The sequence below is a fragment of the Pelophylax lessonae genome (assembly GCF_965119305.1).
Source record: "Pelophylax lessonae genome assembly, chromosome: 2".
NCBI lineage: Eukaryota > Metazoa > Chordata > Amphibia > Anura > Ranidae > Pelophylax > Pelophylax lessonae.
The window spans coordinates 68866737-68883374 of NC_138769.1; positions in this window are offsets into that span (position 1 = coordinate 68866737).

A 16638-nucleotide genomic window follows, 5' to 3' on the forward strand; every position below is an offset into this window, starting at 1 on the left:
AGACCAAGCCTTTTCTGCAATTTTTGGTTTACATGTAAAATCTGTAATTTTTGCTTGAAAACTACTTTGAACCCCCAAACATTATACATTTTTTAAAGTAGAGGCTCAAGAAAATAAAATGGTGGGTGTTGCCAATTTTATGTCACACAGTATTTGCACAGCGGTTTTTCAAATGCAAATTGTTAGGAAAAATACACTTTTTTGAATTTTATTGCACAAAACACAATATATGCTCTATACACTGATTAAATAGATATCAAACATGTCACGGAGGTCTAATGCTAGAATTACTGCCCTCGATCTAACTATCACAGTGATACCTCACATGCATGGTGCAATAGCTGTTTACATACTGACACGGGTACTGGTGCCTGTGTTTGCCTTTGCACGCAAGCATGGGGGAACTAGGGTATTTTTTTTTTTTTAATTATCTATTTTGGGTTTTGTAAGTCACTTTTATTGTTATCACAGGGAAAGTAAATGTCCCATGTGACAGTAACAGTCAGTGACATGTACTCTTTACTGAGAAATCTGGGGTCTACTTGACTCCATATTTATTCTCTGTCCCTAAAGCATCTGATCACACTGAGATTGGTGTTATCAGATGCTTTTACAATTTAAAAAATGGAGGTGTTTACATACAGGGAAATCAAAGTGATATAATGCTCATTTCATTCTCGGTTTCTTAGACCATAGAGACAATTGGAACTGTTCTGGTCTCCAATCAGTTCTATGATAAGCCAGTGAATTAACCAGCTGCATTTATGGGTTCTCCAGTGGGACAGAAAAGCCTGAGAAAGCCGAGGAAGGAGGCATTGTGTGGATGAAGAAATCTCTGTCAGAAGATGTGGGTGGTATGCCCATCATTAGAATCTTCCACCTTGCATCCACCCATATCTAATGTTGGTCATATATGTAATGTTTTTTTTTAGGGCGGCAGGAGGGGGTTGTCTCCTCCTGCTGCATGCAAAATCAATCCAGTGGCTAATTAGCTGCTAGGATTGCTTTTACAAGCCGATTGCTGGCTGAAAAAACAATAGCAGAATGATGCCTTCAGCTGCAGCCATCATCCTTTTATAACTACTCAAATTCCAGTGAAGTACGGTGCGTTGCTGGTCCTTGTTGGGCATATACTGTATGCAATATTCTTTTTTTTCATCCTGTTAGCTGAAGGAAAAAAGAAGATTCCTCAATTTGCATTGATCAATGTGGGTGAAGAAATCTCTGCTAGAAAAAGTGTATGCCCAACATTAGAAGCTTCCCTCACACATAACATATGTGAGAAATATCTAATTAAAGTGACAACATTGTGTTTTTTTTTTTTGCAATTTACCAAGAAGAAAGAAAAGAAGATTCCTCCATTTGCATTTATCAATGTGGGTGAAGAAATCTCTACTAGAAAAAAAGTGAAAAAATTATATGACGAAGCATAGGTGCGATAGGCCTCTCGTGCATGGGCATATGTTTTCTTTTAACTGCGGATGCAGCACTGCAGGCATTGACATATGTATTTTCAGAGCAGCACCCTGCTTCTGTCAGAATAAACAGTTCAGTGATACAGCTAACTGGCATTCCTGCAAAGCGAACAAAAATGGTTAACAATTACACAGCAACAGTATAACATTGCCGCAATAAAACAGCAACTTTATTTTTACTGTAATCTGTGTCAAAAAAAGTTAAATAAAAGACAGTAACAATATAACATTAAGTCAATACAACTTTTTTTACTTTATTTTTTTCATTTTTTATATTTTTTAATGTTTTTGTTTTTTTTTTACTTTTATAACTTTTTTTGTAACTTATCCATAAGTTGCAGCCTGTGATTTTAGGGTCTGTAATACATTGTTTCCTGACTACCTAACATCTTTCGAGACTCTTGTGTGTGAATTGTGTACCCTAGACTGTGCTGTGCTGTACCCTAAGCTAATGCTCCACTAATGTGTGGTAGCAACGGAAGCAAGCAGTCCTTGAAGCAGAGACCAGGTTGGCCAGGATGGGAGGGACAGAAATAACTGATGTCATGCCTAATTTTGAGTCTGCTACAACATCTATTTCAGGGTGGCTTTTGGGTTTGAGGTACTAGGTGGCACATCAGGAAAATGCCTCTCGTGCACCCGGCTAACTGCACCATGAAAATGCCTCTTGTGCAGCTGGATTTGGGCCACAGCACCTTCTGGATTCAAAAGGGCCTCGATGAAAAAGGGCACAGAACCAATTGAAATAAATATACAGACACTTTTTTGTACCAACGTCTGGCTTGATGGGAAACTTTCTACGCTGCTGGCACTGACATGGCAAATTTGCTGTTTCCACCTGTCAGGGTGCCAGGAAACCAGACCACACAGGGATGCAGGTAATATAAAGCAGTTTATTAGAGCAAAAAACAATAAACACACAGCAAGAGTGAGGAAGTGGGAGCAGGAACAAGCCAGGGTCTAGTCCAGAAGTGGGTAGATATCCAAGCCGGGGGCGAGTCCAGAAGTGGGTAGTCTGCCGATGCTGGGTCGTCTGCTGATGCTGAGTCAAAAGCCAGGACAGTTGTCAGCCAAGCCAGATCATACACAGAGGAACACGGAGAATAGAAGACTGCTAGCAGAAATGTATCTTGGAGCACAAACACAAGGGCAAGGACTGCAACCCATCAGGGGATAGATATAGTCAGGTGTGCAGCATCATCACTGTGCGACACCCAGGCAGCAGGCAAATGATGATCCCATCAGGGTCTATAGGAGTCAGCAGTCTGCTCATGTGCAAGATGACTGCCAACAGGACGGCAAGGTAGGACCTTGACAGTACCCTCACCTCAACAGTCTCTCCTCCGCAGAGCAAAAAATGGTTTCTGAGGAAAGTGAGCATGGAAAGTTCGAAGAAGGGCAGGAGCATAAACACCAGCAGAAGGGAACCCAGGAGCACTCCTGGGGACCATAACCCTTCCAGTGCACCAGGTTTTTGAACCTGGCCTCGGAACAGGCGGGAATCCAAGATGCTGCTAACCTCATACTCCTCATGGTTGCCCACAGGAATAAGGCAAGGGTGAGGAAGTGAAGAAGTATAGCAATTGCAAACCAGTGGCTTAAAAAGTGACGCGTGAAAGACATTGGAGATACGCATGCCAGGGGGAAGACCAAGGGCATAGGCTACCGGGTTTACCTTACAGAGGATGTGAAAAGGCCCAACAAAATGAGATGCCAACTTTGAAGTTGGCACCCTGAGGTTGAGATTACAGGTCGAAAACCATACCCTCTCCCTGTCTTGGTACGAAGTAGCAGATAAACATCTCCGGTCTGCCTGAAGCTTCTGACACTGTGCAGAGACCCATTAAGACTCTTGAATCTGCACCCAAGAGGAACAGAGGACAGGAAGATGATCCTCCACAGCCAGGATGTCCTGTGGCGAGAACGACTCAGGCAACACAGCGGGTTGGAACTCATAACTGGCTATTAGTGATGAGCTGAACACCCCCCTGTTAAGTTCGCACCAGAACATCACGAACAGGGGAAATGTTCTAGCAAACATGCAAACTCCATTAAAGTCTATGGGACACGAACATGAAAATCAGAAGTCCTAATTTTAAAGGCTTAAATGCAAGTTATTGGCCTTAGTATATATGGGGACCTGGGTATTGCCCTGGGGGGACATGAATCAATGCAAAAATGTTTTTTTTAAAAACAATCATTAATAATGCTTAAATTGAAACAATATAAATGAAAAATTCCTTTAAATATCATGCCTGGGGGGCCCCTTAATGTGCCTGTAAAGTAGCGCATTTGTGCGATGTTTGTAGCCTGCTGCAGCAATACTGACATTTCTAAAGGAAAAATGTCATTTAAACTTGTTTGCGGCTGTAATGTATTGTCGGCTCCCAGGAATACAGATAAAAAAAATGAAAAAAACAGTCTGGAGTCCCCCCCAAAATCCATTCCAGACCCTCATCCGAACAAACAGCCTGGCTGGCCAGGATTGGGGTGGGTGCCCTCAACATGGGGGGGGTGGGTGTTTTGGGGAAGGGGGGGCTCTGCCCCAAAACACCTTGCCCCAATGTTGATGGGGACAGGAGTCTCTTCCCGACAACCGTGGGCTGTGGTTGTGGGGGTCTGTGGGGGGGGTGGCCTATCAGAGTCTGGAAGCCCCCTTTAACAAGGGGCCCCAGATCTCGCCCCCCTATGTGAATGGATTTCGGGTACATCGTACCCCTAACCATTCACCAAAAAAGTGTACAAAAAAATAGAGACAAAAGCCAGTTTTGGAAAAGTCCTTTATTAAAAAATAAAAAAATAGTGTCCCCCGATGATCAGTCGCCCATCCGCCCGAAAAATAGAAAAAAACGAACTAACTCCTATTTTACCCTACAGTGGATGACATAAAAGTAGAATACCAGGCTTGCAACGAGAGGGATGTATGTTCAAATCCTCCGGCCAGCCAGTGATTTATTGGAATTCAGAGGTCAGAATCCATGATAATGCAGGAACTTGAAGTTCCTGCAAAGAAGTCCATTCGTTTGTCATTCGACAAATGAGCGAACAGCCAATGCTCGACTCGAACTCGAAGCTCATTCCTACTGGCTGTCAATGGAGACATTCCGGAAGACAAGTTGATGGCAGAGTTCCTGGCAAATTCCGCCCAGGGTAGCAGATTAACCAAATTGTCCTGATAGTCCAGTGGTTCTCAACTCCTGTCCTCAGGACCCACTAACAGGCCAGATTTTAAGTATTACCTTGGGGAGATGCAGACTAGAATACTGCAATCACTGAGCAGCAAGTGATACCACCTGTGATGTATTTTGGTTATCTTGCAAACCTGGCCTGTTAGTGGGTCCTGAGGACAGGAGTTGAGAACCACTGTGATAGTCAGAGATATAGCAGCAGAAAAATTGCTCCAGAGCTTGGTTGGATCACTCAGTGGCACCATTGGAGTGCGGAATGTAGGCCGAGGAGAAGGAGATTTGAATACTCTAATTGGAGCAAAAGGAACGCCAGAACCTGGAGACAAACTGGCACCCACGGCCTGAGACAATCTCTTTAGGCAACCCTTGTAACTGAAAGAACTCCCTGGCAAGCTCCTGAGCTGTAGGCAGATGCTTACATGGAACACAGTGGCACATTTTGGAGAACTGGTCAACAACCATGAGGATAACCTCATGACACAAGAAGTTCCACAATAAAATCCATGGCCAGGTGAGACCAGGGACACTCCCTATTGGGAATGAGATGCAGTAAGCCCATGGGAAGGTGCCGAGGAGATTTATTCTGGGCACAGACCGAACAAGCAGCCACATATGCAGCAACATCAGTGTGGAGAAATAGCCATCGGAACTGATGGGAAATAGCCCAGGACATCTGCTTCTTACCAGGGTGACTGGCAGTCTTGGAATTGTGGTACGTGCGTAACATTCTGATGCGCAACCCCTCACATACAAAACATTTGCCAGCAGGTCTCTCAGTGAGAGCATTAGGTTGGGCAGCCAAGATCTGCTCCCCAAGAGGAGAGGTTAAGTTGGTACAGATGGCAGCCAGGATATGATCTGAAGGTATGACCGGTGTCGGCACGGAGTCCTCCCTGGACAACTCAGAATACTGGTGAGACAAGGCATCACCCTTAACAATCTTTGAGCCAGACAAATAAGAGACCACATAGTTAAAACGATACAAGAATAAGGCCCATCTGGCCTGACGGGGTGTGAGCCTCTTGGCCTCTGAGAGATACGTTAGATACTTATGATCGATGAGAATGAGAACAGGAACCTTTGAGCAAGTGTCTCCACTCTTTGAGAGCCAGGACAATGGCCAAGAGCTCTCTGTCTCCAATCTCATAATTGCAATCAGCTGGAGAGAGCTTCTTTGAGTAGATACCACAAGGTTTCAGAGTGGCAATGAAAACTCAATCTTGAGCTGTGAATCCAAGTCTGCAGCCATGGATGCAAACAGGACCACACTGTGGAGACCAAGAGAGGATCTCAACCGATGGTCAATCAAAGGTCGGATTGAATTTCTTAAGCAAAGGGTACCCCAAACAACGGAGTAGTGTGGGGACGAAATAACCTTGAAACAGCTCGACTCCCTGTGAACGGCCCCTATTGCCATATCAACCGGAAAAGTTTTATGGGTAACATGTGCTGGTTGCAGGGGTCTGCCATCAACCTTAATAACTAGTGGAGAAACAAGAGGCTGCAAGAGTATGGAATTCGCAGTAGCAAACATACTGTCAATAAAATAACCACCAGCACCGGAATCTACCAACACCTGAGCAACCACCAAACCCACTGCCCAGGAGAGGACAACTGTGATTAGTGGTTAATCTTTATGGAAAACTGGGGATGAGGAAATTCCACCCAAGATCTACCCCAGACAGGACCTTAGGTGTGAGCCTTTACTGGGTGGGTTAGAAAAGATTTCAGGAAATGCCCACCAAGACCGCAATATAGGCAGCACCCTCCCTCCTCCTAAAGGCCCACTCAGGCTTGGAAAGACGAGTGAACCCCAGCTGCATTGGTTCACAGCCAGACACATCATCCCCAGGAGGCATGGGAGGTGAGGGATAAATGGGTGGGAAAGAAAATGTAGGAGCCATTCTGGTAGGAGGTCTCCGCAGGTGCTCCTTAACCACTTCAATACAGGGCACTTTCACCCCCTTTCTGCCGAGGCCAATTTTCAGCTTTCAGCTTGTAACGTTAAAGGTAATGTCACAGAAAGCACCCTCATGGTTAACAGAAGACAGACTCAGAACTAGACTTGAAAAGCTTAACACACAGTAAATAAGTCACCGGGAACAGATGGCTTACATCCAAGGGTCCTTAAGGAACTCAGCCAGGTTATAGCCAGATCATTGTTCCTGATATTTGTGGATAGTCTACTGATGGGAATGATACCAGCTGGTTGGAAAAAAGCCAATGTGGTACCATTATTTAAAAAAGGGCCGAGATATATCCCGGGGAACTACAGGCTGGTTAGCCTAATATCAGTAGTCTGTAAGATATTTGGGGGATGATAAGGGACTATATACAAGACTTTAGTAATGAAAATGGTATCATTAGTAGTAATCAGCATGGATTCATGAAAATTGCTCTTGCCAGACAAATCTATTAACCTTCTATGAAGAAGTGAGCTGCCATTTAGATAAAGGAAGGCCTGGGGATGTGGTGTATCTAGATTTTACAAAGGCATTCAAAACAGTTCCCCAAAAAAGGTTTACTATAGGTATGGACCATAGAATGAGTACCTGGATTAAAAGCTGGCTTTAGGGGCAAGTCCGGAGGGTGGTGATAAATGGGGAGTACTCGGAATGGTCTGGCATGGAAAGTGGGGTTCCCCAAGGATCGGTCCTGGGACCAATCCTATTTAATTTATTAATAAACGACCTAGAGGATGGGATAAACAGCTCAATCTACAGATTTGCAGACAATACTAAATTAAGCAGGGCAATAACTTCTATGTAGGATGGGGTAATCTTACAGGACGACCTGAACAAAATAATGGGATGGGGATCTACATGGTAAAATGAGGTTTAATGTTGAAAAATGTAAGGTAATGCATTTGGGTGCTAGAAATACAGATGCAAGTTACTCACTAGGGGGAGAGCCTTTGGGGAAATCAAAGATGGAAAAGGACCTGGGGGTCCTAGTAGACAACAAGCTCAGCAATGGCATGCAATGCCAAGCTGCTGCAAGCAAAGCCAACATAATATTGGCATGTATTAAAAGGGGATTAACTCCAGAGATAAAACAATAATTCTCCCACTCTACAAGACTCTGGTCCAGCCGCATCTGGAGTATGCTGTCCAGTTCTGGGCACCTGTCCTCAGCAAGGATGTGCTGGAACTGGAGAGCTAAAACTAATAAAGGGACTGGAGGATCTCACCTATGAGGAAAGACTGCACGCATTGAACTTAATCTCTGGAGAAGAGACACTTGAGAGGGGATATGATATCAATGTACAAATACTGGTGACCCTAGCATAGGGAACGAACTATTCAGTTAAAGGTAATACAAAAGGACTCGTGGCCATTCGATAAAATTAGAAGAGAAGCGGTTTAACCTTAAACTGCGTAAAGAGTTCTATTCCATCAGAGCGGTAAGGATGTGGAACTCTCTTCTTCAAGCAGTGACATCAGCGAGGAGCATTGATAGTTTCAAAAAACGATTAGATGGGGACCTTAACAACCACAACATACAGGGGTATACAATGTACTATTGACATAAACACTTATCACACACACTCATCATAGGTTGAACTAGATGGACTGGTGTCTTTTTTCAGCCTCACTAACTATGTAACTATGTAACACTTTGAATGACAATTGCGCGGCCATGCAATGCTGTACCCAAATGAAAATGTTAGCATTTTTTTCACACAAATAGAGCTTTCTTTTGGTGGTATTTTATTACAGATATTTTTCTTTATTTTTTACTAAAAAAAAAAAAAAAAAAGAAAATAGACAGAACATTTTGAAAAAAAATAAGTTTTTCTTAGTTTTTGTCAGTAAATTTTGTAAACAAATACATTTTCCCCTTCACTGATGTGCGCTGATGAGGGAGGACTGATGGGCACTAATGGGCTGCACTGATGGGCACTGATGAGGTGGCACTGAAGGTCACTGAATTAGGTGGCACTGAAGGTCACTGATTAGATGGCACTGGTGAGGTGGCACTTATATGCCACACTGATTGGCACTGATAGGTGGCACTGATATGCAGCACTGATGAGCACTGATAGGCGGCACTGGTGGGCACTGATAGGTTGCACTGATGGGCACTGATATGTGGCACTGATAGGCACTGATAAGCGGCACTGGTGGGCAGCACTTATGGGCACTGACTGGAGGCATTGATGGGCACTGACTGGCAGCGCTGATGGGCACTGATGGGCAGCACTGGTGGGCATTGATAGGCAGAACTAATGGGCAGCACATATGAGCAGGCTCTGATAGGCACTGACTGGTATCCCTAATTGGCACTGATTGGGGTCACTGATTGGTACTGATTGGGGTCACTGATAGGCACTGATTGGGGTCATTGATGTGCCATGTTTTCTGTCATTGATGTGCATTTATTTTACAGCATTGTAATCTGGGCACTGATCATCAGTGCCCTGATTACTTGTCTTGTACTCCCCTTCGAGGAGGAGCCGCTGATCGTCTCTCCTCGCCACACACTCTGACAGTGTGAGGCGAGGAGCACCGAAAAACGGCACTTCCTCATTTACACGTGACCGGCTGTGATTCAGTAAAGAGCCTCGTCATTGGCTCTCTACCAAGATCGAGGTCCTAGGAACACGGCGCAGCCACGATCACCGCACTGCGCGCCCCTCGGGAGCACAAGACGGTCAGTACTGGAGCGCCGTCATATGACGCGGTCCCAGAACAAGAGCCGCACCCCTCCGCCGTCACTTGGCGGTGGACAGGCAGCAAGTGGTTGAACAATGCTCTCTCTCCTTGAGCCTGGTATTGATCAAAATCAGGAAGGAAATGAGAGCCTAAAGCTCGTCAGGGAGATCCTTGGCCGCAATCTCATCCTTCAAAGGATCAGAGAGACCATGAGAGAAGGCAGCCACCAGAGCCTCATTATTCCAGCCCACCTCTGCTGCCAGGGTACGAAACTTGATGGCATAATCAGCAATGGTTCGTATGCCCTGTTGAATGGACAGGAGCAGCTTAGCAGCAGAGGCAGAGCGAGCAGGCACATCGAAGATCCTACGAAAGGAGGCAACAAAATACATGATACAAAATACAATACATTTGCATATACAAAATACAAGGCATATTACAAATTGTTAGGGTAACAAAAACATCCACTGAGTTAGTTTGTAATGATATAGGAAGCAAAGATCACCAGGATTGCTGAAGGGTACAGTATATACCCGGAGTCAGGGAAGAACACATTGTATGAGATATCTTAACTATATTGTCTATTATAAACCATTTTACGTGTTATTACACTATATGCAAAACATATAAGGGGTGATAGCATGGGAACCAAAGTTCCAACATAATAGAAATGAAAAGAAACATAAAGTAGAAATGAGAGTGGGATGTTGGTGACACCATTAACAGTAATGTGAGTTCGGGTATTTTTCTTAGCACCTCTTGGTTTTTTTTTTTTTTCAGGTTTGCTGGACCATGTAAGGGAGTATTGCTTTTATTTAGTTTTGTTTGCCATAGTTTCCATTGTGATTCAAATTTGGTGAAAGTGGCATCTCTATAGGCCAAAAATTTGTTCCAAGCCACAGATCTAATTTATTAGTCTTGTAGCTTCACTTATACTGGGGATGGTATTGGATTTACAATGTCTGATTATTATGGATCTAGCTGCTATTATTATATGCATCGAGATTGGTCGCATAGGAGTGGTAATCCTTGAGATGTTTATGCTTAGAATAGCTTGTTCAATGTTGGGTTTACTCAGCACACCAGTAATCCTCGATATTAGTTTGAATATTTCAGTCCAGAAGCTTCGTATATGCGAGCATGACCACAACATATGAGACAAAGTACCGATTTGACCGCACTGTCTCCAACACAGATTGGTGTTACCCTTAGGGAACTTTGCCAGAATATTTGGAGGAAGATACCAATGCAAGTGAAGCTTCTGGTCAATTTTCAAATAGTTTGAACATCTAGAGTATTTGCAGTTATAAGCGATTGCTTTTGACCATTGTTGGTCTGTAAAGGTTTGGTTAAGATCCTTATCCCAGTTTAAGAGAGGTGGGGATTTGTTAAAGGTGGTTTTAGAATGGAGTAAATTGTAAAATAGTGTAATACCTTTAATTTCCGTGTCTTTGGAGTGCCAGAATGACTAGGCTTTCTTTGGTAGTTTCACCGACAGTAGGCGGTATTGACTTATGAACGATGAAAATCTGGTATACAAAAACATATTTCTAAGGTAAACAATGTCATCTTATTTTTTTACACATCATGCATTATCAAGATCAATGATCATGATCACTCACAAGGTAAAACAATAGCACACAAAATAACCCCCAAAATGATTTTTCTATTTTTTTGGAGTAGCATACTTTTTCTGACAATAGGAAAAATAAGAGCAGTTTTTTTTAATTTTTATTAACAGAGACACTAAAGTTGTTTATTTATTTTATTTTTTTTTTTTGCTTTCTCTCTTTTTTCATTATACACATAATTTAACAATAAACACATTCCAAAGCCATCTGGGTGACAATACCTTAGCAGTCAACATATTTGCATTTCTATTACCATACAATATATACCTTACAATATAGCTTGTACTCACTGCAACTTATCTGAAGCTGTAGCACAACATATGGAAAATTGTAAAACCCTTTAGAAAAAATGAAAAACAAAACAATAACTGGAGCAACATGAATTATCTCATGCTGGCAAAATTCTACACCCTTAAAAACATGTAAGGTTTTTTTTTTTTTTAATAAATTATTAAAACTGATTCTTCAGTGACACAGTTGCTGCACATTAAAGAATACATTTTGCATATTTGTATTATGTATAACACATTCAAGTGAATAATAATGTTGACACATTTTTATTAAGTTTTACATGTTTACATTAATAAGTACAAAAACTGGCACATCTTATTATATTTAACACATTTGTGTATATTTCATTATTCGTAAAACTGATTTACATTTTAGCATAAATAATTCTATGAAAATATTGGATGTAGGAAATAACACTAGAGCATAATATGCCATAATAAATTCATGTATTATAGATTTTAATAAATGTAAATCATCCAATTATACATTATATTTTGTCACTTCATATTTTTGACTAATTATTTAGAAAGCATATGGAGCTGTCTTGTTTGATACCTAAATACACTGCTAAAAAAAATTAAAGGAACATTTTATAATCAGAGTATAGCATCAAGTCAATTAAACTTATGGGATATTGATCTGGTCAGTTAAGTAGCAGGAGTTGTTTCAGTTTCAGCAGTTTCAGCTGCTTCAGTTTAGCTGTTTCAGCAGTTTCAGCTGCTTTGGTGTTATACTGTGCATACGCTTTTCCATGTGACATATGTAAGTAAATTGCAGTATTATGCACAGGAGATATTGTACATATAATACTTATTATAATAACACCAACCATAAATCTAAGTACCTTACATTCTTAGCAGTCGTGTAGTGTGCAGATGCCAAGGGTTCTTCCCATCTATCTCTGGAGACGTCACAATTTTGTTTCAGCTTAAGTGAACACAAATGGCAATGCATGACTGCTAAGAAGCATAGGCTCATTTATGACCAACTAATAGTACAACAATGTGAGACATGATCCATAATATAGTAGTGCCACATCCCAAAATTGAGTGAATAGGAAATGTAGGGGGATAGAAAAATTAAATCCCCCTGGAAAAAAAAATAGGACTTTGTAGGCATACACAGATTAATCTCATAAAACATTTTTTAAGAGATTAATCTATGTATGAAAACAAGAGTATGCAGCGCTTGGGGACCGGTGATCGTCTGCTTTATGCACACCCTTTAGTGTCCTGTTACTTCACTCAGGAGACCGGGCTGCAGCTACCGCAAATTTCATCTGGAGATCCCCGCAAGACCATAACTTGATGCCTATATGTCGTGATTCACATGTGAGTGTAAAATCTACTTCTTATTAAAGTAATATCTTGAACGTATTACACCATGCGAGGTCTCTTTTTCCTACATGTGACATGACTATATGTCCCCACGAGAGGATATTGTTTGATGGTACTAAGGCAGTTCTTTGCTGGAGGTGATCCTTTACATGTACAAGAATCGAGGAGTGCTGTGGAGTGTGAGGAGCCCTTGTTGCAAGCGCTATATGATCTCTGTCATGGGGATCATATAAGTCTGGTAAGAGGCTATTACTTTGGGTGTTTTGGTGAAGGTCACATCTATTCAACACACCACCTGAGCTTCCTGTTGGACGTTTTTCCTCTCCACGGACTCTTCTTTCACTGTCTTTCTAGTGTACATTGATATATTGTGACACTATGTATCTAATATAGATTGCTAATTTTTTTGTGTTTTCCACCAAGCGCTGCATACTCTTGTTTTCATTCTACTGAGTTGAGGTACAACAACTTTCTTATGCCAGCAGCTGGTAATATCAAAACACTATTTTTCTTTGAGCTGGCGCAGTATATACCTGTTTTTATTAATCTATGTATGCCTGCAAAGTCCTATTTTTTTCCAGGGGGATTAAATGTTTCTATCCCCCTACATTTCCTATGACCAACTAATAACCACAAACCAAAAAATGCGGAACCATAAAAAGGACATAGAGGCTAATTAAATTGAAAATGGGGCAAGGTCATTGCTTTATTGAACTTTCCAAATACAACAACTTTTCCAAATATACCAAGTAACAATGGCAGTTATACTGTGAGCTCCATAGCATAAACAAATAGCCTAAGAGGCCTGTCCTCACCATTATTATTAGACTGGCCCAAAAACTAAACTTGAGGGTATAGCCCATAAAGCAAAAACAATTGCTGGCAAGGTCAAAACTACCAATAAAGCTGTGCCAAATCTCACAACAGGCAGATGGGTTGTCAACGGAATCTCCTCAGAGAAGTCAGATGTCCCCAGCGTAGTGTTTTTCTAGTGTTCTGGCTCCACCCAGTCACCTCATGCCTTAGTAGTCAATCCTAATTGAGTCACTTAGCCTCCCTGTGTTAGATTAACACCCACAGAGATGCCATGCTTCTAGCAGTCAAGCCTCCATTTTCTTAGGTGGAGTTTAGGGGTCTTCATTGGGTGTTAAATGACTCAGCATACAAATATACATTTCTAAATTCATCCTCACAGGCCATTCCATGGTTACTTTAAGTGTATCTTGTTCAAATGAAATCACTGGATTAAAACTGATCTTTAACAAAAATGTTGCTTTTGTCTTTGTGAGTAATGAGGGAGGGTTGAATACCTTCTGTTCTTCCCTCTCTGGATATAATGATGTGTGTGACTTCAATTGAGATTTCCCTTCAGAAAGAATGAGGCACATTTTAAGTGACTCTGAAATTCCTGTACAGATAAGGAAACCTAAGTGGAATATTGCCATTGTGGTAAAATGTCATCAGTGAGAAAGGTAAAATAACAGAGGCTTATGGTGTTTTGAATGGTGCAATAGGCTTTAACTGGCTATTGAGGGTTACAGAAGTTTTTTTTTGCAACTATTCGGGATCTGTTCTTGTTCCAAAAGGCAGACCCTAGTTAGCCCCATTTATTTACTTTGAAGAAAAGGTTGAAAAGAAATAAAAAAGATTAAATTACAGTACACAAGTGACAATCAAATATACACAAACATGGAAAAGCACAATGAATACTAAATGCAATAAACTAAACTATCATAAATACACCCACATCTCACCCAAAAACACACAGCTTCAATTAATCAAAAATAAAAAAACGAAGGAGCTCAGCGATTGAAACTGAAAGTTTTTGCTACTGTGAAATTTTACAAGCAGTGACACATTTTGACAAAATTGTTTCTATTATTCCTGCTCCCAAATTCTTGCCCCTCAGTCATGGTATGTATCCTAATGACAGTGTCTCTACAGACCCTTCCGCAACAAATATTAATGTGAATTATAAACTTAACAATAACATAATATGATACATTTACAATTCTTTCAATTTTAACTTATATTGAACTCCACCTATACTTTACTTTTTAGTTTTGGTGCGGAAGGGCTTAAAGAGACAATGTCATTAGGATAAGATAGAGAATCTATTCTGCATTTAAATATGTAATGCACACTGTTTTTTATGCTGTAAAAAATGCATCCAGCATACAAATATATTTTACATAAAAATGTTTTTTTTGTTGAAAATCATTTTGTTGAAATGAATGAATCTTCACTTACAATATGACCATATTTGCTTATGTGAATGTTCATGAATGTGGGATTGAATTTAAAAAGTGGGCTGCATTATTTTACAAGCAAGGGAGAAATATCACTTTTACATTCTACCTGGTTTCTCTTCCATATTTTTGGTATTGTAATAAATTCTTCGTTTTGACACCAGAGGATGCTCTGTATTCCACTGTTGTCACTAAAGAAACCATATTAGCCACATTGACAGTGCATTATTTTTATTCAACTGACAGACTTATAAACATACCTTGTGAGAAACAGCTGTAGAACACAACTGAAGTGTAGCACTGCAAAGTAAGTAAGTCTTTTTATGTTCTAAAGGTATTGTACAGTTTCAAAAGTTTCTGTTGTAGTGTAGTTATATTCTCTGTTTTGTTTGCTGCTCTTACCTTGCAATGATGGGCTCACGTTTTCATTTTTTATGTGCAGTTTGTACTGTTAGGTGATTGATTGCCCCATATTCATGTATTCTTTTGCTAATTTGCCGTGTTCGCTAAAGGGACAGAAAACTTCTTGTTTTGGGTCACAATTCATGCCTCACCATCTCCTCTGTGTTGCATCAAAAATGTAGGGGAAAGACTGCATGGTGATCTCTATGTTAATTATTCTGGCTGCATGTGTCTGTGTCAGATCAAATTACTATTTTGTTCTCACCCTAAGAGCACTAGACTGAGAGATGCAGGGATTGTGGGATATGTAGTTTCTTCAGATGATGTGTCAGTTCTCCCACTAATGATAGAGGTCATAGATAAACCTTTATAGTGTCATGTGGAATGCCTCATGTTTGAACACAAACAGAAACTTCTGACACAGGAATGTGAAGATTTACTCTACTGCAGGGTGTGCATACAGCGCAACAATTGACAACATGAAACTACATGATCAATGCACATGGTATACAAAAACACACAGGTAGGAAGGTTTACAATGCTTTTAAGCAAATAAGGCTGCTTCCATCTACATATATATATGTCAGAATGTTTATACTGCTCTGATAAACAGTGTCTATTTATACAAATAAGCAAAGATATGTAAATAAGGAGATTCTTAACTTATTTCCATAAATCAACAAAAAATACGAGCTTGTTTAAGTGGCACTAACCTGAAGATAAGAAGAATTCAATTTTGTGCAAATATATATATAATTATTAAATACTTCAGTGCAGAATAATGTCAAAAAGATAATGGGTAACAATCACAAAATGTGGAACAAAATGTCAATAATATGTATCACACTTGGAATATGATTAATATTCTACCATGAGTACATAAAAGATGGAAACAATATCTAACAAATTTGACACGTGACCTCTCTCAGCCAACAGATGTTCACAACACAATGTTTAAAAGAAATGCATGGACAAAAATTGTTACACCATGCATCAAGACTTGTTAAAAGTCCAGATAGTTTTTGGTAAAATAAACTTTTATTAAGTTAATCTATTATTAAGAATACATCATAACTGCCCCATTTACTATGGCTAAAGTTAGCTGTAACATTTTTTCAAGATAAACATTTTTAACCAGTCATACTGCACTTAGCATGATCTAAGTTGAAATCTTGATGCTAATAAGAAACGAAAATGGGTCAGTCAGATATATATATATATATGGCAATTGAATTGCCTGTAGGAAAAATAGAAATATATACTTTACCAAATAAACTTAATCTTGTTACCTGAGATATCACGTTTGTGTAGCCTCAGCTTCAAATGTCACCTATCAGCTTCAGAACCGCATCAGAGCACACATTCCCTTCATGGTCTGTTCCCTTCTCCTCTCTCCTTTTCTTGTCTCTA